This window comes from Nicotiana tabacum, chromosome 16 (genome assembly GCF_000715075.1).
Source record: "Nicotiana tabacum cultivar K326 chromosome 16, ASM71507v2, whole genome shotgun sequence".
NCBI lineage: Eukaryota > Viridiplantae > Streptophyta > Magnoliopsida > Solanales > Solanaceae > Nicotiana > Nicotiana tabacum.
Window position 1 is genome coordinate 103814943 of NC_134095.1, and position 26363 is coordinate 103841305.

Below are 26363 nucleotides of genomic sequence, written 5' to 3' on the forward strand. Positions count from 1 at the left end.
CAATGCTCTTTGATTCCTGAATAGCAGTGATTTTGCTTTTCCAAGTCACTGGTAAGAATCTTGTCAAGATTTTCTCAACCTTGTCTTCTTCAAGGATAATTCTCCCAAGATATTTAAGTTCATTTGTTAGTGTTGTGAACCTTATGTACATCTCTTGAATAGTTTCTCCTTCCTTCATAGTAAAATTCTCATATTGAGAATATAACAGTGTTCCTCTTGATCTCTTTACTTGAGGAGTTCCTTCATGAGCCACTTGTAAAGTGTCCCATATCTCCTCAACAGTGGTACAACTTTGAATCCTGCTGTACTCGTCTGGACCCAGTCCACACACAAGACATTTCTTGGTCTTGGCATTCTTTTCCAATTTCTTTAAGACTTCAGCAGTGCAGTTAGCTCTTGTCTTTGGTACGTCCACTCCTTCAACATTCTTCTTTGTAGTCGCCAGGGGACCATCATTGACTATGTACCATAGTTCATAGTCTTCTCCTATGATATAATCTCTCATCATGTTCTTCCTCCAAGAATAGTACTGACCATTAAAGAGTGGAGGCCTAGCAGTAGATTGCCCTTCCCATTTTTCAGGTGGTGCACTCATCTTGATCTATTCCTAAGGTGTTAACCTCTTAAAGAATAACCCGCTCTGATAACAATTGAAATTTTAAACGTCAATACCATACAAGAGGGGGGGAGGTGATTTATGTGGTACCCAATTTTCACTTAACTGAACTATAGAAGGACCTGGTTCTTCTATGTGTTCCAACTACTACTGTTTGTGGAATAATAAATAAAGAAAATAAAGAATACAGAGATTTTTACGTGGAAAACACCTGGCTCAAAAGGTGAAAAAATCACGACCTACTACTCACTAGGATTTTCCCAAACTTCCACTAAAATCACTGAGCCAAAACAGCATTTACAAAACTCTTTGTAAACCTAAGGATTAACTCTAATCCCGTTATGGCACACAACCTCAACTGTTGCGACAATTTCAAGTTAACTCTAACTTGAACACTCTAGGTACCTAATACAATTGCTTCTATGAAAGCTGGAAGGTACAATGTAAAATCACCTACTACAATTGAACTAGAATAAAAGATAGACACATGGAACTGATTCTTCTATCTCGTTCAAGTAGCTTCAGGATTGCACACTCGAATCACACATAAATTGCTTGAAAAATCGCCTTGCTCTTTTGCTCTCAATTTAAGTTTAACTTTTGCTTATGTGCATTACCTGTAAACGAGAACAACATTGATATTTAATAGGTTAATAATTAGAGATTGACTGGGATTCAAATGCTAGTCTTCTAACGTAGAAGAGTTCAAGGTGATCTCAAACTCTAACACTATCTTCTTCCTATACTGTGTTCTCTTCATGTAAGGAGTCTTTCTTTCCTTATCCAATATGCAACCTTTTTGATCAGATAAGGAGATATTGCTTCCCAATCAGTTAGATTTATCTCCTTCATGTGCATCTTACATGCACAAGTTGATCATGCCTGTGCTTCACAAGATGGTCCTGGTCCATGTCTGAGTTCTTTTGTCAATTTTCAAAACTTCACCTGTTCTTGGGCCAACACAAGTCCATTTGGAATCTGATCTGACGCAGGTACCTTAACCTGCTCATCAATTGTGTAATGACTCAGTAGGTCGTTTTAGTTCTTTCTCTCCGTTCTTTGATTTGAGACCTTGAATAGCATCATTGATGATTTATGACTTGTATGCATGGTTAGTTTTAGTTTTTTGAAAATATTAGATGTGATTTGGTAATAAAATCTAGATTGTAGAGTTTTGATATTGTTGGAGTTGACCACGATCAACATTCTTGGTAAATGACCTCGGATCGGTATTTTGACGATTCCAGTAGGTTCGTATAATAATTTTTGGACTTGTAACTATGTTTGGTTGAGCGATTATTGAACACGAGCAACCACCTACTAGGAATGCCTATCAGACTCTCTCCCTAGACCAGCAACATGAAATGCAGTGCCTCAGCAAAAAGGGGTGTCAGTATGTAAATAATGTAATGTGTATGTAAGGCAGGAATAACATATTACAAAATCAGTTAGTATAGAAGAGTGAAAGGAACAACGTGAAAGTAGATAATCCACATAAGGTAATCCTCGGTTGAGCATAGCTCAACCAGTAGGGTTGTGTGTGTATATAGTAACGTCTCCAATTAGAGTGGTATATAAGTAATAATAATAACTTCTCCGACTGCAGTATTATAAATACAATGTAATAACGTCCCCAACTATAGTGGTGCGCGCGCGTGTGCATATATATATATATATATATATATATATATATATATATATATATATATATATATTACATAAGAATAGCTCTGAGGTTCATTACTCAATTCAGTGGAAAACTATTCAGAATGACGTAAGGTTATTAGCTTGCTGAACAACATTATGGATGTATCTTTCAATACCTTTATCTCCAGAGCGAATTGAGACTCAATATATATACTATGGAACATCAACCAATAGAATAACGTCAAAGGTAAACATTTGAACCTAGATGATATCATGAATGGAGTATTTATGACGACACATTTCATCAAACTTTTCTTTAAAAAGAATTGTCGTTAAGGCGGATTCATTTTGAAAGGGATCAAATGGGATAGCCAATACATACCTTTATTAGCATCCCCCCGATAAGTCACAACGAGATGATGAGTGCAAAATATAACACGAAATTAATGCTCTATAGTCAAAGATAGTATAGTAAAATTATATTCTCCATAGGGATTGGATTTATATAATGTTCAAGTAATATTTGCCTTATATGCTATTTAGGATGATTAACACTTTGTTTGGAATGATTTTGAACTACAACAAGCTATTAAAAGTAAAGCAGATGGCAATTGATCGCTAAAAACTAGAGACTAGCAGAATTTAGTTGTTATCAATGTGAGAAATAAGGGTCATGACATGATAAGTGCGAGATTATTATTCTATAATTGACACTGTTGAATTTCACTCTTAATATTCTATTAATTCTCTCAAATTCAACAGGTTATTATCATATTATTCTGATTCAGGTTCCTCCTATCTCCATTAAACTTAGACCATTCAAATAAGCTAATATGAAGTGCAGTGAAACTTGCAAGAATCTATTGGTAAGAATGGTCTACGAGAAACTTCCCTCAAATATTTTTCAATCTTAATTCAGAAGAGTAGATCACAAAGCTATTTCAATTATTTTAAAGATGGACCACAATGAATTAAGGCATGCGTTGCAATAATATTCAGTATTACGCTCCTCTTTCGATTAAATACAATAATAAATATAATCACAACTAGAGTTAAAGATCTTCCAATAAATTAAAGAAATTAAACAACGATCAACTCCATAGATAAAAATCAAGTAATAAATTTATGTCGAACCCTAATAGAACTACTCCATAATCATGGAGGAAGTCATCATAGATAGAATTAAAGAGTAAGAAAACATCAATCTAACGTTACAATCCAAACTCTCGTATTGAATTGATAGAAATATGATGAAATCTTGGATCTTGTAGCCTCCAATACTCTTCACAAGCTTCCAAGGCCAAAAGTCCATTCAAAATTGTCTTTATGTATTTGTACCATATACGAGCGGGCCAGGATGAACTATCCTTTCTAAGCCGATACAGAAAAATACACTGAGAAATTTGTACAGGCGCACCACGTCCACGCTGTGCCATGCAGTGTGCCAATGGAGAAGTTCAGAGAGCAATTTCTGACGGAAGCAGAAAAACACACTACCACGCCACCCCATGTGCTGCCCCACGCTGCATAGTTGTGTATATTTTACAGAGTAATTCGTTTTTGTCATTTTTTGATATTCAGATTTGGTCTTCGACTCCTGAACGCAATTACAATTTAATATCTTGGGATTTTACTTAGACTTCAAAGCTCCAAATTATTCGACTTAGCTCCAATTTATCTTTTTCACTAGGAATCACTTCCTGCAAGGAATAAAACACGTAATAAGAATACTTCACTATCATTTAAGCTCAAACACATGTAAAATACAGTAATTAGTAATTAGAGTGCAAACTACGGCTAGAACACGAGTTTCTAGCCTACCATCACGAGATAAGCTCCTAGAAGCATACTCTACACAAAATGATAACCATACCAGTGTCAAACAACCTGAAAATGTAATGACTAACGACCATCCCACGATTATGTGGTATTTATACACAACCTCTCCCCTTCCAAAATCCAAAATAATAGTAGCACAAAAGACAACCTAATAACAAGATGAAACACCCCACAGAACAGTCCAAAGTAGTTCACTACAAGTTGAACAACTCGAACTCATGGCTTCCGATTATCGTCCCTTGAGTTCTTACTATTATGGAACGAATTTCTATACATTTCTAGAAGAAAATAGGATGGAAGAAAGAAGTATACTTTCCTTAATTGGTGAAGAGATCAACTCCCAATTTGGGTTCTTAAACTCTTAGGATTTCACTCCAAGTGGAGCTTGAAAAGAAAAGAAAATCACTTAGGGCTTGAGGGAGCATGGAATGGCCAGCTTTGGAGAGAGCTTGAATGGCTGCCTTTGGGAGTGATGTTTACTGAAATAAAGTGAGATAAAAGAGGATACTCAGCCCCTATAAAGTGTCCCTTTGGCTGGCCCCCCTTATTTTATTTAAAAACATTTATGGCCTTCCCTATTTAGAAAGTATGTGATGCACCTACTTGTAACCTACTTGCTTAATAGGTGATACATGCACGTTCTTATTTTATTTTTAAACACGTGTCTCATCCTCGTTTAATAATTAAGACATGTGTCAAGTAGCTTAAACAAGTAGGAAAAGTAAGAAAGTAGCTCAAGCAAGTAGGGTGGGTAACCAAGTAGCTCATTTATTTGTCCAATTATCCCATTTATTTTCCAAGTCTCATTCACCTTAATTTGGTCCTACATATGTCGAAAGGCACGGGGTATTACATATCAAGCTTTAGGCTAGGTTTTCTAAATATGAGTTTTGGTTATATTTATTTACATTCTTGGGTCATGTTGTGCCTAGTGGTTGTATTAAAGTTTTTTGTTGATTTTGCAGGCTACCCTAATCATTTTGTAAAGGGTTTTTTGTCCATTGTAGCCCTATTTACCAAATTGACTTTGAAGTGTATTTTATAGAATGTCTAATCAATATGAGGAGAGCTTTCATAAGCTCAAGACTTCTTTGAGTACAACCTCACTTTTTGTGTTGCCTATTGGTTCAGTGCCCTATATGATTTTTTTGATGCTTCACACATGTGCCTAAGTGCGATGTTGATGCAGAGTGGGAAGGTGATTGCTTACGTGTCATGGAAGTTGAAGACCCATGAGATGAATTAACTTGTTCATGATTTGGATTTAGCAGCTATTGTGCATCACTTAATATTTGGAGTCATTACTTTTATGTTGTGTCGGGTGAGGTTAATACTTAACATCATAGTCTACGACACTTGTTCAAGTAGGAGGATTTGAATTTTAGGCAGTGACAATGACTTGATTTGCTTAAGGACTATGATATTACTATCTTGTATCATCTGTGTTAGGCGAATATGGTATTATGTATATTGAGTAAAACGACAAAAAATATTGGGAGTTTGTCATTTATTCCGGCCAATGAGATGCCTTAGAATATATATGTTTAGGCCTTTGCTAACAGATTTTTGAATGTGAGATATTTCTGAGCCTAGTAGAATTCTTGCTTATGTTGTTGCACAATTGTCCTTGTATGAGCGCATTAAGGCTCGCTGGTATGATAATCCACATTTATTGGTTCTTAAGGACACAGTGCATCAAAATGGTACCAAAAAGATGGTTATTGGAGATTATGGTGTTTTGCGGCTTCAGGGTCATATTTGTATTTTTAATGTTAATGGTTTGAGAGAGTTGATCCTTGAAGAGGCCCACAATTCGAGGTATTCTATCCATCCATGAGTCACAAAGATGTATCGATATTTGAAGTAACATTATTAGTGGTGGAGGATGAAGAGGGATAATGTTGGACATGTCTCGCAGTGTTTGAATTGTCAACAGGTCAAGTATGAATATAAAAAATCAGGCGGTTTGCTTCAGAAGATAGATATATCAGAGTGGAAATGGGAGCGTATCACTATGGATTTTACGGTAAAATCACCATAGATTTTGATGGAGTATGATGTTATTTGGTCTATTAAGGATAGATTGACCAAGTATACAAATTTCATTATGGTGATGTCTTCTTGCACTTAAAAGAAGTTGGCTCATATCTATATCAGAGAGATTGTTCGCTTGTACGGTGTACCTATTTCTATCATTTCAGACCAGGTGCTCAATTCACTTCACACTTTTGGAGAGCCGTTCAACATGAGTTGGGTACACATATGGAAGTTAGCAGAGCTTTTCACCCACAAATGGATGGTCATTCCTAGCGGACTATTCATATTCTTGAGAATATTTTGAGAGCTTGTGTTATTGATTTCGGAGGCCATTGGATTTAGTTTCTACCATTGATGGAGTTTGCTTACCTCTATGGTAGGTAGTATTGATATCCTATTGGTTGGTTTGAGCCTGTGAAACTAGGTTGTTGGGTACTGATATCATCCGTGATGCTTTGGAGAAGGTGAATTTGATTCAGGAGCAACATCGTATAAGTCAATCTAGGCAAAAGAGTTATGTGGATCAGAAAGTTTGTGATCTGGAATATATGGAGGGTGAGAAGGCACTTCTGAAGATTTTACACATTAAGGGCATACTGAGATTTGAGAAGAAGGGCAAGCTGAGTTCGAGGTTTATTAGCCCATTTTATGGTTTAGAGAGAGTTGGAGAAGTTTCTTATAGACTTGCTTTTCCTCTAGTCTTTCAGGAGGCATCTAGCTTTTCATGTTACTATGCTCCGAAAGTATCATGAATACAAGTCGCATGTTTTGTCTTTTAGCACAGTGTAGTTAGATGACAATCTGGCTTATAAAGAAAATCTATTGGCCATTTTAGATAGGCGAGTCTGAAAGCTTAGGTCAAAGGAGATCGCCCTTTGGAGAGATAAACAGAGCGATGAGGCTACTTGGAAGACTAAGTATGATATGCAGAGTTGATACTCACATCTTTTTGATACCTCAAGTATATTCCTAAGGCCGTTCGAGGACAAACATGTTTAAGTGTTGGAGAATGTAACGACCCGATGAGGTATTTTGAGTATTAGAATCCCAATCCTTTAATTGATGTTTTCCGTATGGGTATTTTATATTTTATTAATTCATGGGAGGGTCGGCTTGGTTTCGTAAAGGTTTGGAACTGAATTGGAACACTTATTTCTATTTTGAAATATTTAAGCTGTAAGAGTTGACCAAGGTTTGACTTTTGAGTAAATGACCTCGGATTTGTGATTTAAAGGTTCCAATAGGGTTGTATGATAATTTTGGACTTAATCATGTGTTCAGATTTTTTTGGATGTTTCTAGAGGATTTTGACTCAATTTGCCAAAAGTTGGCAATTTGATGAAAGAGAGTTCATACGTTTGACCAATAATTGACGTTGATATTATCAGACTCCGATTGTTTTTTCGGGACTGAGGATAGGTTGATGTTGTTGAATGAAACTTGTGCAAAGTTTGGTGGAGATCCGATATGTCTAGGTATGAATAAGACATTTGGTTAGAAGGATAGAAGTTTATGAGTTCAAGAAAGTTCTACGTGATATTTGGCCTTCGATTCTTTAATGTAATGTTTTTATGTGTTTTAACACTTTGGATAGGCTCGGGTAGTGTTTATAGACTTTTTTGAATAACTGAATAGGGCCCTAAAGGGCTAGGGTGAATTTCGAACCAGCCGGAGCATGTTGGGATGTTGCAGATTTTGCTGGTGTCTAGGGTATTCATCACGATTATGTAGTGTAATTTGGGGCCAGGGTAAGTACGCATCACAATTGCGCATGGCAAGTCGCAATCATGTATGAGAGTCTTGTAGGGGTCACGTTCATGAGAAATGGTATGCGATCACGTAGAGAAAGTCTAAGAGGCCAGAAGATTGTACTTCGTGAACACGTAGGGTGGTTTGTGATCACGTAGGTTGGGCTGGCAGAGCTTCGCGATCAAGTGGTGTTGTCACGAACATGAAGGGTGTTGTTAAAGTGGTATTTGCCAGTTCATCGCAATCTCATGGACTAAGGCTGCAATCGTAAAGGGTAGTTCTAGCAGGGGCATTTTAAGTTGGAATTTTGGAATTTCGCCCTTTTTTTATTTTTTTTTTATTTTTGAGTTTTGGAGAATGAGAGGAGGAAATTTTGAAGAGGTATTTCACTAGTATCTTGGAGGTAAGTAATTTACACTTTGATTTGATCATATAGCTTGATTCCCCATGAATTTCTATACTTAGAGCATAGAATTTAAAAATAAAATTTAGGATTTTTATCTACAACTTAAGAAAGGGTACTTTGAGGTTTTGAGTGCTGTTTTGGACCCGGATTTGAAATCTAATAATATATTTAGACTCACGGGATTATAGGTTAAAGGGATCTAGTTATAGACTCAGGTATTGACTATGTGGGCCCAAATTGACTTTTGTTGATTTTTTGAAAAATAATTAAAGATTGAAGCTTTATTTCTTGCATTTGAATTTTATGACTTAATTACGTATTATTTTCCATATTTTAGGCTGTTTGAGGAGGATTCTATAGGAAAGACGGTATTGGAGTGTTGAGCTTATTCTGGAAAAAGATAAGTATCTTGGTTAATCTTGGCTTGAGGGAATTAGGTTGCAACTGGCTTGCTTGCTATGTGCTAATCGTGTTGGGGTGCGACGTATATACATGTTGATAAATGTATACACGTTTTCCAGGGTAGTAGCATGCTCGGGTAGAACTAGTCTAATTCAAGCCTTGCTGTTTCATGTATTATTGTCTTATGCTATGATGGATTGTGAAATTACTTGGTTATTCACATGTTGAGGATCATTTATAAAACTTGTTGTGAGATATGAGCGAGATGTATCTTGAAATGTGATTTGCCTATTGAACCTTTATTCTGCTTAACCTTTTCATGGAACACTATGTTTATTCACCTCCTGAATTCACGCACTTTAAAAGTTTTAGGTTAATACACATATTTAGTAAGCATGAGAATTACTATTTCTCGAATATTACCATATGGATTGGTATGTTGGATCGGTTTGCCTACTGAAACATTGTTATAATTAGACCGGTTTGTGAACCGCAACAATATTATAACTAGACCAGAGTACATGTTGTAATGGTATGACCATTGGATTGGGTTGTATGGCGCAACAGTATTGAGATTAGATTAGGTTGCATGATGCAACGGGTGTGATATCTCGTGCTTATTTATTGTATATTGTTTATTCTTGGCAGAATTGGTTCACAAGGTTATGCTTATGAAGTTATTTTGCAACAGTTGCTTGCTTGTTCTTCCATTTGCACCTCATATTGTTAGTGCTATCTCTACTATTTTTTTTTACTTATTTCTTGTACAGGTTTATAAAGTGAGTGTATTGTCATAGCCTCATTCCCCCTTGTCGAGGTCATGCTCAATACTTACTGAGTATGTCGGGTCGGTAGTACCCATATTATACTAATTCACTTCTTGTACAGATTCGAGTATTGGTACTAGCAGAGTTTCTAGAGGTGTTTAACTTGGATACTTAGGAGACTCGAGGTAGTACTGTATATGCATTCGCATGCGTTCCAGTCACTTTCCCGTGTCTCTATTGCGATTCACTTGTTTCAGACAATATTATAATTAATTTAGACTTTGTATTTAGTACTCTTTAGAGCTAATGCACGCAGTGACACCAATCTTAGGAGTTGTTTAGATAGTTTTAATGTTTTTAGATTAGTATGTAATTTTGGAGCTTTTATTCATTATTTATGATATTATACTATTAGATGTTTAATTCTTCATCTGTTATTACCGTTAAGAGTTGGCTTGCCTAGTAAGTGAGGTTAGGATCCAACACGGCCCGTTGTTCGGGATTATTGATCGCGAAAACCTCAAGTCCAATTATGTGTTAGTTTCTAAATCTGAGTCCAAATCGGTGTTCAAAATTCAAAAATATACTTTTTAAATTTTCAAATCAAAACCTGCTTTTCCTCCTTTGAATCTTTGATTTTAAGACAAAGTTGATGATAGATTCATGTTAAAATAATAAATTTAAATTTATGTGAGAAATACTTAACTTATCATCTTACGTAAAAATCGCTTCGAAATATTACTTCAATCCAAGATCCCCTAGATCCAAAAATAATAAAATAATCCCAAGTATGAAACAAGGTTATATACACAAGTGCAGAGATTTTCAGTGCAGATTTTCAGAAATAATAACATTGCCCCTTTTCACTCAGATAGTCATAACTTTTTGTACAGATAACTAAATGACAAATGATTTTAATTTTTAGATATTAAAATTAAAATACAACTTTTATTTTTGGATCATCCTCAAATTTCTTATAGATTGGAGAAACCACCACTCATAACTTTGGAGAATTATTCTATGCTCATAAGTATTAATCTCTGAAAGACTTCAACACATATAGATATTTCTTTGAGAGAACATCCATCAAGAGAAAGAAAAAATGGTATTTTTGCTGCAAAATTTTACTCTGACCAGCCCGCTTCAAATTATATTTTTCGATTCATTCTAAGGCCCGATAAAGGTTCGCCAAGGATTTAGGTATTTATGGTTACAATGTAAGCTAGTGTGTTTGGAGGGTTGTAGATAATTTTCATGGCGAGCTTCTGAGTCTTGGTGTGGATTTTTGGACTGTACAAGACATTCTTTTGTGCATAAAATGGCATTTTTGTGGCTTATTATACGACCGCAGATCTATTTCGTTGACTACGATATCATCACAGAATGAGTTAGAAGCAACACAATTTTGATGGACATTTCGTGGTGCATTATGCGATCGCGAATCTGACCAGATCCAACCCAGATTGTAAAGACCATTTTGTGGGTTGTTCCACTGACCACGAATTTGTTCCTTTAACCGCAGTTCCGTTGCAGATTTGACATCGAGGGGTTATTTTTTTTTAATTTCCTAATTCGACTCTATTTTGAGATAAGGCCTTGGAGGGTTATTTTAGAAGGTATAACCTAATATTTTAGAGAGAGAGGGATAAGCTCTATCATTTCCACACTTCAAATTCTTGCTCAAATTTTAGGTATTCATTAAGGAAAGTTCACAAGGTCTTCTACTAAAGAGGTAAGACTTTATCCCTAGATCGTATGCAATGTTCTATCATGAATTTATGCCTAATAATTTTTTATGACGGGGCTTATGGGATGGTGATTGAAATCCATAAGCCATTAATTTTGAAATTGGGTGTATGTGGAGAATGAAGGATGTGATTCTTGTGGGTAGGGAGTAAACGATTGGGCATGGATGTGCAAATGAATGTTGTTAGGTGTTTTAGGGATATTGCAGATTTATTGTTTGCTTGGAATTGGTTTAGGGGTGGAAGAATTTCCATTAAAGACCCTTGTAGTCGACTATGCATAGTTGGTATTTGACGAAATGCCTAAGAGACTTATATCATAAGAATCCTTTTAGTAATGGCTCAGTTGGACCATTTTAATGTAGATTCAAGTTGCTAGGAACAGTGGAACATTGTAGCCATCTTAAGGAAGCTTAATTAAGGCATGTTGGCGAAACCCCCTCCATAGAATTTGATGCTACGTGCATGGTGGTTTGTCGGTAACTAATGATATCCCAACTAAAAATGTAAATGGTTATTTGAAAGTTGATTATATTTTAACTTGGCATTTAAATATTATTGATCTTCTTACTGCTTCAATGTTTCTCTCTTCTTGAGTTGGTATTCCATTCCATGTGAAGGTATTTGGCTTTACATACTAGTAATATTCCATATGTACTAACGTCCCTTTTGTCGGGGACGTTGTATCTTTAATGGATGCAGGTGGTACCTCAGTAGGCAGGCATTGATCCTTGAATTTATCATACACTCCACTCAACGGATTTTGGTGAGCCCTACTCTTCTGTTTCAGGGGGTACCACTTTCTTTCACATTACTTTTGAGGTATAGTCGGGGCCTTGTCACTGATACTTTCATACTACTCTTCTTCTTCATTCAGAGGCTTCGTAGTCGTGCTGTGGAATGTGTTTTGGAATGTGGAAAAATAAATAAAAAATGTTAATGCAATTGTCGGATGTTTTCACTTCAATATATAAACTTGTAATCTTTTGGTTATTATCACTGGAGCTTCTTTAAGTAATGAAAAATGATCCTCTCATTGATTTCCTCATGTCATTTATTCTCAAATTACTCACGAGCAATTTGGGTAGAAGGCGTCTGGTAGGCTTGCTTGACTGGATATGTTGGTTAAGCGTTGGTTCCGCTCCCAAATGTCGGGGTGTGACAAGTTTGGTATCAGAGCCTAAGGTTTTAAAGTGTCCTAGGATATCTAGGAGCCGTGTCTAGTAGAGTCCTTATTATCGGTGTGAAGTCGACCACACATATAATTAGGAGGCTACTTGGGCATTTAGGAATGTCACACTTCTTTGATATTTGAGATCGTGCAATAGAGCTGATTATAAGACTGTCACTTTTTGAATTGTGTGTTGTTATATTTTTTCAGTACATGGTGCCTAAGAAGAAGGCGAGTAGTGGCAAAAGGACTAATAATACCCCAAGAGTGGCAGTTGATACAATACCTAATGTTGCGAGTGAGTACCCAAGGGGTGAGGACATTCCCTAACCACACAACCTCCTAATTCTTCTACTCCTGCTGAGAATGTACAGATTCCTCCTCCTACAGATATTCCAGTTCCACCTCCAGCATCATCCTCCGGTCCTAATGTTTATGATAGGGACCTTAGAGGAGCCATCAAGTTGTATACTCAGATAGTGTCTTCTCAGGCCCAAAGATTGAATGACACGTCTACTTCCTCTAGCCACCAAGGAGATACAACTAGTTCTAGGGTGAACATATTTCTTCAGTTGAATCCTATGGTGTTTACGGGAAGTAAGCCCGAGGAGGACCCATAGGAATTTATTAATGACATACACTAGACTCTCCGTGTTATGCGTGCCATCTCACATCCCAAACTCGGGGAGCGCGTCCGGCGCTCAACCGAGTGAATTCGTCCGAGCAAGCCCGTCAGATGCTTTCTATCCAAGATATTAACCAAACAAATGACTCTTAGTAATTGTTGATTAGGTGGCTATCTAAAGTAAGTTCCATAAGGCACTTACATATGATATATCTATAGACGCTTATGCACTTTGTCGTGTGATTAAGAGGAGTTTAAATGGTCCAAAAACTGGTGACGTCCATTATGCAAGTGATAGATCCTCTAGCATTGAAATTTATTCTGAGGGAAGATGTGATCATCATGATATGGAAATTAGATCTCATGATTATGCAATGCCATCATCATCATCATCATCCATGGCAGTCCATGGCTCTCCAATGAATGTTACAACTCCTATTCCTACTGATGATAAGTAGAATATGCAATATTTATCAAATGAAGCTTTAAGTTTCAACAACAGTCAGTTCGTTCCAAATTATGGAACTTTGCCATATCCCCCATTTAAGGTTAATATAGCATTACCGTGTGCAAGGTTGCAGCATAGGTTCACATTACCTCCATTGGAGATTCAAGGCTTCCCTCAAGTTGGTTATGCTGATACCAAGATGCCTCAATCAAGTTTTACTCAATCTACAAATCAAACGGATTTTTTCCTACTCCAGGTATGTTAAGGCTATCCCTTCTTTCTTTTGGCATGATCCATGTGACACAAACAAAACGTGCAAATGCAAAATTTTCATACATGACTCTATTCATAGAAATATTAGAGATGCTTATGTTCTTGATTCCCCATGTGTCATATTATTCTATCATCTGTTCGTGGGTCTCAAAATACGTAGGTTGGATTTAACTATTCTTCCCCTTTCATAAACGGAAATATAAAAGTGGGGATTATGTATTGGTACTTATCACACTCCACACGTTCTGGAGTGTGAATAATCTTTTGGCTGCTAAAATGCTGAGTTCATTTTCTAGTTCGTCGTTGTATCTGGAGAATATGTTCCAGACGTACAAAATCTTTCTAGCTTTTGTAATTCAGCTATATCATTCTCCTTTTCTATGGAAGTTGGAGAACCGCATCATGTATTTGGTAGTTCGAAACAAAATGGTTTAAAGGATTTTATTTCTTTTTGGATAGGTCATGTCTTTTTAATAGAATAATCCTTATATATTGAATTTTACAAGAGGGTATCTACTTACTGGAAATTTTCCACCTAAGAATACACTGAATAATTATCTGATCTATATGACACAACGAAACGAGCAAGCACGCAAGTTTTAGAAATGATTCTAATCTTAGAAGTACTAAGATTGCCTATGTTCCTAATTCCCCATATGTCCTACTACTATATTATCTATACATGGGTCTCATAACATTCCAAGAGATCATATTGACTTACTTCATTATACATTGCATTCATTTATACATGTCCATTTACCCATGACTCAGACATTACAGCATTATATACGCATCACCACCTGATCAGCTGGTATACGTTGATGATTTTGCCCACAGTGGCTGAGATGATATGATGGAATGCCCTCAGAGGCTTGATGATATTATGTACGTACAGACCTATGCGTTACATGATATATACACGAATATGCATGACCTTATAAATATTTCATGATTTAAAGAGCTATCCAGATTTACAGATTGAGTCCTTTACTCGATGTTTCTTCCATGTCCTTTATATACTGATTTACATGCCTTACATACTCAGTAAATTTTTCATACTGACATCCTTTTGTTGGGGACGTTGCATTCATACCTGCAGGTATAGACAATAAGTTCGACAAGCCCTCATAGTAGATGAGGTCAGCATTCAGCGAAGGATCGGTAAGACTCCACCTCATTCGGAGTGCAGTCGAGTCTATAAGTCATCGTGTCAGAGTTTTTCTACATACTTATGGGTAGGCCGGTACCTTATCCCATTTTATATCAAATAATCTTAGAGGCTTTGTAGACACAAGTTTATTATGTACAGTATGTCAGAGGCCTTGACGGCCCATATGTATTCATGTTTTATGAACGATGGTTCATTGATATAACATTTGCCCACTTACAATTGTACATTACGAGTTGTGTCCATGTTGGCCCGTGATAGTTATAAAAGGAATAGATGAGTTACAGAGTGATTTGCTCGGGCCACTACGATACCGGGTGCCATCCACGCCTCCCCAGGTTGGGGGCGTGACACACTCTTCACCCTATATATACGCACTCCCACACATAATTCACATAGCAAATATACCAAACAAGTCATAGTTCCCATAAGTCAAAGCTAAACATGACACTTACATCCTTTCGGAATCAAATCAACAATCAACCACAGATTTTCCCTTAAAACAAGCCTCCAAACCAACCGAGCGTAGCCAAATATTATTCAAATAATCCAAATAAAGCTTTAGAAATAACCTACGAACAAAAAAGGTTAACCCCGAGCCCACGTGGTCGAAATTCGAGATTCTGACCAAATCCCCATTACATATTCACCCTGTGCCCTGATACATGATTTGTTTTAAAATCCGACCTCAATTCGAGGTCTAAATCATAATTTTACAAAATTCCTAAATTCTACCTAAACCCCACAATTTCTACTTTGAAATTCATAGATTTGATATTAAAATTCATGGAAATGTTGTTGAAATTGATTGAAAACTAGTTAAAGTTTCATACCAATGAATTTGGGAAGAAAATCCTCTTCAAAAATCGCCTCTAAAGAGCTTAGGGCTGAAAAATTGTGTAAAATGAGCTAAGTCCCGATTTCCCCACCTTTTACCCAACTGCAAACACTTGTTCGTAATTGGGATGCTCGCAAATGCGAACAACTATCGGCAAATGCAAATAGTGACAAAATTCCTTAAAAGTCACAAATGCGACATATACCTCGCATTTGCGAAGTATCCAGCCATCAGAAATGCGGTGCAAGCTTCGCATTTGCGAAGATGTCCAAAAATCCTAGCCATCGCAAAAGCAAGGTCGCAAATGTGGACCAACTCTAGATCGCAATTGGGATTAATTATTCGCAAAAGTGAAGACCAGACCGCAACCTCACTTTATATTTGCGAGCCTGACATCACAAATACGAGCCTTGAAGTTGTGATCAGGTCTTCGTAAATGCGAGACATGCAACTCACACCAGCAGCAGACTTGCACAACTAGATCCAAAATCAACCAAAACTCATCTGAAACTCACCCGATCCCCTCGAGCTCCAATCCAATCATGCACACAAGTGTAATAATATCATATAAACTTGCTCGTTCACTCTAATAATCAAAACAACATCAAATATCATGAATCAATCATCAAAACTCAAGGATTTCAAGTTCAAAACAAAATTTTACAATCTTTCACATTACGCACTGAAACGCCCTTGGGTCATTAGGGACCCCCAACAAAGTATGCGTACAAGTCCAAAAACATCATACAAACCTACCGGAATTGTCCAAGTACCAATCAGATCTTGTTTACCATAAACGTTGTACAAGGTCAACTCATTTGGAAATCGACATATAGATACTTAGATCTATACTAAGAATTTCAAATTATTCAAATTTCTAATTATTAATTAGAATCAAATTCTTAATTTAATTATAATTATTACAAGATATCTTTATTTATATAATAACATAATAACATATACAAATAGTAAATCGAGGTACCCCTTCTATGACAAATTTGAACCTTCCATCTATTTTTGTGTCGTTAGTAGGCCTAGTCTTTCCAGCAATTGCAATAGCTTCTTTATTTCTTCATGTTCAAAAAAATAAAATTGTTTAGATCCATTGGGACCCAAACTCATCTAACATATCTAGAAATCCACACGGACTATGCACAAAAGTCAATAAATCATCAAACTAAGCTATGAGAGGGCTCAGAACATGGAAAAAGGGGCTAGTACTCAAAATGACCTATCCGGTCATCACATATTGGACCCTGGACTGGTAAAAGGTTGTGGGTATCTTCTCCTCATATCAGACTCAGATTCCTACGTAGCCTCCTCGATCGGCTGACTTCTCCATTGCACTTTCACATAAGGAAAACTCTTAGACCTCGACCTTCGAACATGCCAGTCTAGAATAGCCATCGGCTCTTCCTCATAGGTCAAATTCCCATCAAGCTGCATTGTGCTGAAGTCTAAAACATGTGACCTATCTTCATGGTATATCCAGAGCATGGAGACATGAATACCATATGTACCCCTGCTAGGCTAGGAGGCAATACAAGCCAATAAGTAACCTACCAACTCTCTCCAAGATCTCAAACGGGCCAATAAACCTCGGGCTCAAGTGCCCTTTTTCCAAAACCACATCATGCCCTTCATAGGAAAAACTCGAAGAAGAACCTTCTAACACACCATGTAAGCCACATCTCAGGCCTTACGGTCTGCATAACTCTTCTGTCTGGACTGAGCTGTACGAAGTCACTCCTGAATCACCTTAACCTTCTCCAAAGCATCACGAACCAAATCAGTGCCCAATAATCTACACTAACCAGGCTCAAACTAACTAACTGGCAAATGACATTGTCTCATATACAAGGCCTCATATGGATCCATCTAGATGTTTGATAGATAATTATTGTTCTAGGCAAACTCCGCTAGAGGTAGAAATTGGTCCCACTGACCCCTGAGTTCATAGAGCATGCCTGCAAGATGTCTTCTAATATCTTAATAGTGCGCTCGGACACTCCATCCGTCTGAGGATGAAATTCGATACTCAGCTCGACCCGCATGCCCAACTATGCTACACGACTCTCCAAAAATGCAATGTGAACTGTATGCCCTGATCAGATATGATGGAAATGGGCACACCGTGCAGGCGGATAATCTCCCGGATATAAATCTGAGCCAACCGCTCTGAAGAATAGGATGCCATCATCGAAATGAAGTGTGCGGATTTAGTCAACCAGTCCATAATAACACAAACTGCGTCATATTTACTCAAGGTCCATGGTGAGCCTACCATAAAATCCACAGTGATGTGCACCCACTTCCACTCTGGTATCTCAAATCTCTGAGTCAACCCACCCGGTTTCTGATGCTCGTACTTTGCCTCTTAACAATTCTAACAACGAGAGACATAATCAACAATATCTTTCTTTATAATCCACCACCAATAGTGTTGTTTCAAGTCACGGTACATCTTTGTGACACCTAGGTTAATGGAATAGCGTGAACTGTGAGCCTCTTCAAGGATCAGCTCCCTCAGCCCTTCAACATTCGAGACATAAATCCAACCTTGAAGCTGCATAACACCATCATCTCTAATCACAACCTCCTTGGCACCATCCCGCTATACCGTGTTTTTCAAAAGCAACAAGTCAGGATCATCAAGCTAGCGAGCCTTGATGCACTCCAACCACGATTACTATGCCACAACACAAGCAAGAACCTGGCTAGGCTCGGACACATCCAACCTCATGAACTTATTGGACAAAGCCTGAAAATCCATGGGCAGTGGCCTCTCCACTATCGATAAATATGCCAAACCGCTCATGCTCTCTGCCTTCCTACTCAATGCATCGGCCAATACATTGGCCTTACCCGGATGGTATAATATGGTGATATCATAGCCTTTCAACAACTTTAACTATTTTTTCTACCGTAAATTTAGGTCCTTCTGCTTGAACAAGTGCTGGAGACTCCGATGGTCGGTATTGACCTGACATAGAACACCGTATGCATAGTGCCTCCAGATCTTCAGTGCATGAACAATGGTTGCCAACTCTCTAAATCATGCGCATTGTATATCTTCTCATGAACCTTTAACTAACAAGATGCTTAGGAAATCACCAAATTGTCCTGCATTAATATCTCACCAAGTCCAATGCGCGATGCATCACAATACGCAATGTAACATCCTGAACCTATAGGCAAAACCAAAACTGAAGTTGTAGTTAATGCAGATTTGAGCTTTTGAAAGATCACCTCACACTCATCGTACCATCTGAAAAGAGCACCCTTCTGGGTTAACTTGGTCAATGGTGCTAAGATAGATGAAAATCCCTCAATGAACTGGCAATAATACCCCGCCAATCCTAAGAAGCTTCGTATCTTTGTAGTTGATGTAGGTCTAAGCGAGTTCTGAACTGCATCAATCTTCTTAGGATCCACCTTGATACCCTCAGAAGAGACAACATGCTCTAAAAAGGCAATCGAGTCCAACCAGAACTCACACTTCGAAAACTTATCTTATAACTGACAATTCTTCAAAGTTCGATGTATGATCCATATGTGCTGTTCACGCTCCTCTCCTCTGCATGAGTAAACCCAAATATCATCAATGAAGATGATCACGAAGGAATTTAGATAAGGCTTGAACACCTGATATATCAAATCCATAAAGGTTGCTAGGGCATTAGTCAAGCCAAATGACATAACCAAGAACACATATTGACCATACCGAGTTTGAAATTCTATTTAGAGACATTCGATGCCGGACCTCAAATCAATATTGGAAAACTCCTTGGCACCATAAAGCTAGACAAATAAGTCATTAATCCTCCGCAACGGATACTTGTTCTTGATAGTGACCTTGTTCAACTGCCAATTATCTATACATATCCTCATTGATCCTTCCTTTTTCTTTACAAACAACATCGGTGTACCCTAAGGCGAGAGACTAGGTCTAATAAATTCCTTGTCAAGCAAATCTTGCAACAGGTCCTTCAATTCATTCAATTCAACTAGAGCCATACAATATGAAGGAATAGAAATGTCTTAAGCGCCCGGAACCAAGTTAATGCAAAAGTCGGGTGTCATACCCGACAACCGCAACTAGATCCATGGAAGGAACCTCCGTACTAGAATCATGGATATAAGACAAGTACACCAAACATCCTTTCTCAACCATACGCCAAGACTTCATATATGAAATGACCCTGCTAGTGTAGTGACCAAGATCCCTCTCCATTGCACCATATGCATCCTCGGCATGGATAATGTCACGGTTTTGGATTGACAAATCAAGATAGCATGATACAGGAACAACCAATCCATACCAAGAATAACTTCAAAATCCCACCATATCTAACAACACAAGATCAATTACAGTATCGTAGCCCCTAATAGTGGCCATACAAGAGCGATAGACATGGTCCACCACAAAAGAGTCCCCAATGGGTGTAGACACGGAGTATCCAATGAATCACTAGACATATCCAAATAGGATGACACATACGAATAAGTGAAACCGAGATCAAATAAATTGATGCATCTCTATGGAAAACCTGAACAATACCTGTGATGACCGCATTCGATGACTCCGCCTCAAGTCCAGCTAGAAATGCATTGCAACACGCCTAAGCCATACCAATCTGATCTCCACCTCATGGACGGCCTCTCACTAATTGGCCTCCACCTCGAGCTATCTATCCTCCACCTCAGGCTACCTGACCCCCCTCTAGTTGGCTGAGCAGGTGGTGGAGTAAGCAGTATCGTAATCATGGCACGAGTACTCTGCTGTGGCCTATTGCTCCTCAATCTATGAAAGTACCTCCTGATATGACCTGTATCACCATACGCAAAGTAACCACACAGCTAGCATAACTTCTGAGTCAGAGACGGTCCCTGATGACCTGAATGAACATCATAGTAACTTTGTAATGGTGGTGGACTAATAAGAGCTGAAGGTGCATTGAATATTGGTTGCTCGGAACAAGACCCATACACACCATGACTACCTAAAAAACCATAAGAAACCTGAAGTGCTGACTAAATGGTCTTTGATAGGATGGCCTCTACCAAATGAATCCCTATCTCTAGATGAGGCACCATTGAAACCACTGAAATGATGAGGCCTCTTCTAAGATGTCCCCTCTCTACCTTGGGCACGAATCTTCTCGATCTGCCTAGCAATCTCAAAAACTCGAATGAACGAAATATCATCCTTGGTCTCTCTGTCTATCTGTAGCATGGTACCATAAGGAAGTTTATCTATAAAGCTCCACACCCTCTCCCTCTTAGTAGCGATCAAGATAGCTTTATTGCGGGAAAATCTACGAATCTGTTCTCATACTTATTAATGGTTATGCTACCTTGCTGAAGATGGTCAAGCTGGCTACGGAGGTCCTCTCTATGATTGTAGGAGATACACTTTTCCAAGAATAACTGTGTGAATTGAGTCCAAGTGAGAGGAGGTAAACCTACTGGTCTACCTCGAACATACTCCTGCCACCACCTCTGGGCAGAGTCAGTCATCTAAAACACTGTGAAATCAACTCCATTGGTCTCCACTATACCCATATTACAATATATCATGGTAATGGTCTAAGAAATCCCGGGGATCCTTAGAAGGTGAACCACTAAACCGAGGGGAAACAACTTTAAACTTGTCCAACCTATGCAGGTCCTCAGCTGACATCGTGGGCCTCTCCTCAGGCTGTGTTGCAACAACAAGCTGAGTAGTACAGACTGGTAGAACTTCTGGGGTATAATACTCATGACCCATCAGCTCTGGAGTGTGAGTAGCGGGAGTCAAGGCTCCTCCCCAACCTGAGAGACGGCTGGTGCCATAGGGAACACATCGGCCTGGACCACACTCTCTATAAGACCAACCAAGCGGACTAGGGCGTCCTCAAGCGCTGGGGTAGCAATGAACCTCTCTAGGACCTAAGCTAGTCCAAATGGCACGGTCGGAACAAAGATCTTGTCATTCTGCTCGGTATAAGACTCGACAACTAGTGTTGCTGCGCATGCTCTAGGCTGAGCTCTGCCTCTGCCTCTGGCTCTACCCTGGCCCCGGCACCTACCCCTTGTAGTGGCTGCAACTACTCCGGCTCCTGATCAGCTACAGATATTTTATGTGTCCTCACCATCTACAAGAGATTAAGAGAATAATGATTCAAACCTTGGCGGCAAAATAAAATTGCACAATAAAGAAAGAAAGTGAAATTTTCCTAATGCCTTATAGCCTATAAAAGATAAGTACAAAAGTCTCAGTACAACCTCAACACTCAACTAAGCTTGCTCGTGAGTCGTGAGACCTAGGAAACCTAGTGCTCTAATACTAACTTGTCACAATCCAAAATTCAACTACGGGATCATGATGACACCTAACATTCGCTTGTTAGGCAAGCCATCATTAGCTAAAGAATTAACCGGTTCAACGATTTTAAAAGCAAAATATTATTAATTAAAGGATGAAGTGCTCTTAAATACATGAAATAATTCCATAAGTAATGTTGTCTATACTAATCCCAGAAATCCGGAGTCACAAGTACTTGAGCGACTAGAATATTACAGATATAGTTAATATAAAATACAACTTTCGAAACAAGATAAACAGTATAACAAGATAAGGAAAGGGGACTTCAAGGTCTACGAATGTTGTGCAGCTCTACCTCAAGTCTATAAGATAGATCTGATCCGAGCGATCTCCATTATGTGCCTCTAGGACCAACTCTGTGATCTGCAGTGAAAAGTATAGTATGATTACCACCGACCCATGTACTCTATAAGTGCCGAGCCTAATATTTTTGACTTCCGCTATTCATGATTATTCCGTTGTTGAGACTGTTTAATACTGTGAATTAAGTTTGTTCTGCTTATTAATTGATGGCTTGCCTAGCAACCGATGTTAGGCGCTGTCATGACTCCGGTCAGATTTTTGAGTCGTGACACTATTATTGCTCCTTGTGTGACACTTGTTATTTAGTTAATTTGGAGAATTATTGTAACCCTCTAATTTTTATAGTGGAGCTTTTTAGATCATCATGATCCGTGATTTTTACCTTCGACCTGAAGGGCTTTCCACGTTAAATTTGATAATCTCTATCTTCTTTATTTTTGTATTTGCCTCTTTTTCACATATCATGAACAGGAACGTAATTTTCCTTTAAATAAAAAGTTTAACTTGATTTCACTGCATTCTTTTCTTAATTTGAATATTTCCTATTTTCACCAAGCAAAGAATTCTGCGATTTCGGCTCGAGTTTACACTTCTTATAAGAGGATACACAATGTAAGAATTCAAAGAGAAAAAATCTGCTGAACAAAGTCCAAATTTGTTAGCACGCGTTGGATGACGACTAAATTAAAGACAAAATATCCAAGATTTTCTTTTTATAATCTGAAAGTATGAATGGATTGAGCAATGGCCACCACTGCTAATTATTCTTCCATGTCAGCCACCACATGGTTTAAAGAAACATATGCATAATTCTCAGGCTGAAAAGTTCTTATCCTCTCTAATTCTCTAATCCAGTTACTGTTAGGATGAAGTCACATTGGATTATGATTGATAAACGTATTCATGATAAAGTGATGAGAACACAAAATAGAACGAAAGAGTAATTACGCATTCAAGGATTCTATAAATGGTGTGACATCATCAGATAATGTTGATGATAACCAGATAATGTTAATCACATATTTAAAGAAGAACAAAATATGAAACATACGGTCGTTTGATTTGAAGACTAAGAGCCTGTTTGGCTAAGCTTTTCAAAGGCTAAAAGTATTTTTTCCATGAAATACTTTTTTTTTTCTCAACTTACGGTATTTGGCCAAGCATTTTGAAGGAAGAAAAATATTTTTGGAAAGAAACGGAAACTGTTTCTGAGAAGCAAAAAAAAGTAACTTCAATTTTGGTTTTTTTTCTTATCAAAAATACCATTAACAAGATATAATATATGCCAAAATATCCTTACTTTTAAACCTAATACTTAGAATATTAATATATGTATTTTTTTCTTTTTTGTATAGCTTTCAAATATATTGTGACTTAAGGGGTGAATGTTCGTATATTGGTTGAATGATTTTTAGTGTATTTAAATCATCTTAAAAGAATTATAGTACTTTTTAATTTTATTCTTATATTTTACTTAAATAAAATAAAAATATTTAATTATTGCCTTTAACAATAAATTTTTTAGATTATTTGTTTACTTATAATATTAACTATTAAGTAAACCTATTAATGTCTTTAGTTGTAATTTGATACTAAAAATATTTTTTGAAAAGCTTGGTCAAACAAAAATTATTGCTCAAAAGTATTTTTTAGTTTAATTAGCCAAACACAAACTGGTTATCTCCAAAAATATTTTTTCGAAAAGCACTTTTGGAAAAATCACTTTTCAAAATAAGCTAATTTTTTTAGCTTGACCAAACATGCTATAATTTATGCTGGGATTAGTTACACTAGGATTAGTTGGTGTTATTTCATATTCACTGTTTGATATGTTATATCAATCCTATTTATATGACACACTTTCTTTATTAATATGTTGCAATAATAATGACATATTTTTGTACTTGAAAGTAATTTAATTTAAGTTTTTTATTTTGTCGATTGTATACGGCTAAAACCAGGCCCATGGTACACTCCGATCTCCGATAGGATAAACCGAGTTCAAGGCATGATGACGAGGGACAGGAATCAAGGAAAGGGTCTCATCGAGTAAGAATTCGGGGGCATAACGCCCGCCCTAGAGAATATCGGGGTCATCATCCCGGGATCGGTCCAAACCCCGAAAGACTTCGAAGAACATTGTCAGGCAATCAAGCACGACCGACCGAAGGCCGTAATATTCGCGACCAACCGAATATCGCAGCGTGGATCTCGGCACATATCAATGAAGATCCGACAATCAGTTAAACAGAAGATTTTTATCTTTTATAGAGTTGTACCGAGAGTAGGACTCCCCTATATGAAGGAGGCCTTATCATTCATGAGACACATTGTAACACGTATTCAAAAGCAATATACTACAATTTTTAATGTTATCAAAGGCTCTTTTTCTTGTTCATCAATATCGGCCACTGTGAGCCCGGACTGAGGGTGAACGTTACACTAAGGTTGGAATGATCCCCTTCGCGTGGTTTGAATTTACTATACCTTTATTTGTTCATAGTAACTCAATTTATCGTCTTGTATCAAATTAATCTGCGTGTCCTTAAAACCACATACAAATTTAATTGTTATCCGATTTTGAGGGTAAACATCTATTAAACTCATATTGAGAAATTTTATATTCACACGAATATTATGATCTTATAAATCTTTTATCCCTTAAACTTTTAAGGCCGCAAATTATAAAAGTATTTTTTCTTAAATTATAAATCCAGTCAAACATTCTTGTATAAATTGAATATTTAAATCTATATGTGCTATTTTTTTCACAAATATATTGTACCAAAAACTGTGCGAGTTCAAGTACTAAAGTCGCGAACATTTTTGGATCTGCCGCCGTCCAGATACCACGCATTATGACACATTCCTCATTTTATTTGTTTGTATACTAAAATAGCGACTAATGAAAATTAATTGGGCCATTTGATAGAAAGAAAAAGATAAGCATACGTCAATTGATGATCAACCTGGTTCCCACCAAAGAACCTTTAATATAAATCTGAGCTGGCGGAGGTATATGACCATGCAGATATATATGGAGCAAGCTAGCACTAGCAATAGTGCACTCGTAGATTTTATATACTTAAAAATATATTATCACTTTTACTTTTTCATTAGGCAAATAGAGAGAAAAATAATTCTTTTTTTTTAATTTTACCCTTATCATTAACAATTCATTGTTCAAATCATTTTTCAAGACTTTTTGAATTGATGTCATTATTATGGATAAAATTGTAAAATACATACTTTGTATACGGTCGGAACCAGGTTCATCTATTGCGTGATAGATCGAGACCGAGGCGTGATGGATTGAAGATTGACCTCGGATTCCATCGAACATGAGTACGAAGTCAAAACATATGTCGTCAAAAATCATCGAGCCTATGACAGCTTCCAGAATCGACCCCGTTTCCGATTAAGCTCGAGGAAACATTATGGCACCAAGTAACTGAAGGCCGAAATATCCGCGATCGGTCGGATATCACGGCGGGAATCTCGTCACGTATGAATGGAACACCGATTAATTAGCAAATCATGAGATTCCTTGCCTTTTATAGGATTGTACATAAAGTAGGACTCCCCTACTATATAAAGGGGGTCTGATTCTTTGTAATACACATCCAAAAGCAATACACTATTATTTCTAGTTCTTGTTATCTTAATATTCTGTTCTCGATTGAGGCATTTTTTGACCCGAGGGTGACCAACCTTCAAGGCTAACACTGTTCAACTTGTGTGGTTTGCGTTCACTTTTCTGTCATTGATTTCAATATTAAACTGTTCTATCACTTTGTATCAAGTTAAATCACGTATCCTTAAAGCCGCGTATAAATTCAATTATTCTCCTTTTTTAGGGTAAACAGTTTGGCGCCCACCACAGGGCTAAGGTTAATAGTGGTTATTTGATACGAATTTCCATAGCACACACTATTTTTCACTTGTTCTTTGAAGTGTCTTTG

At 37.4% G+C, this 26363-nt stretch overlaps 1 long non-coding RNA gene across 1 annotated transcript; it reads left to right on the forward strand.

Annotated features, from left to right (window-relative positions):
* Nucleotides 1–10518: 10518 nt before the first annotated feature.
* On the forward strand, nt 10519–15095 carry LOC107780284 (uncharacterized). The gene is made up of 4 exons (XR_001646782.2): nt 10519–11195; nt 11911–12030; nt 13579–13708; nt 14825–15095. It is a non-coding gene; the product is annotated as an uncharacterized LOC107780284 (long non-coding RNA).
* The last annotated feature ends 11268 nt before the right edge of the window (nt 15096–26363 follow it).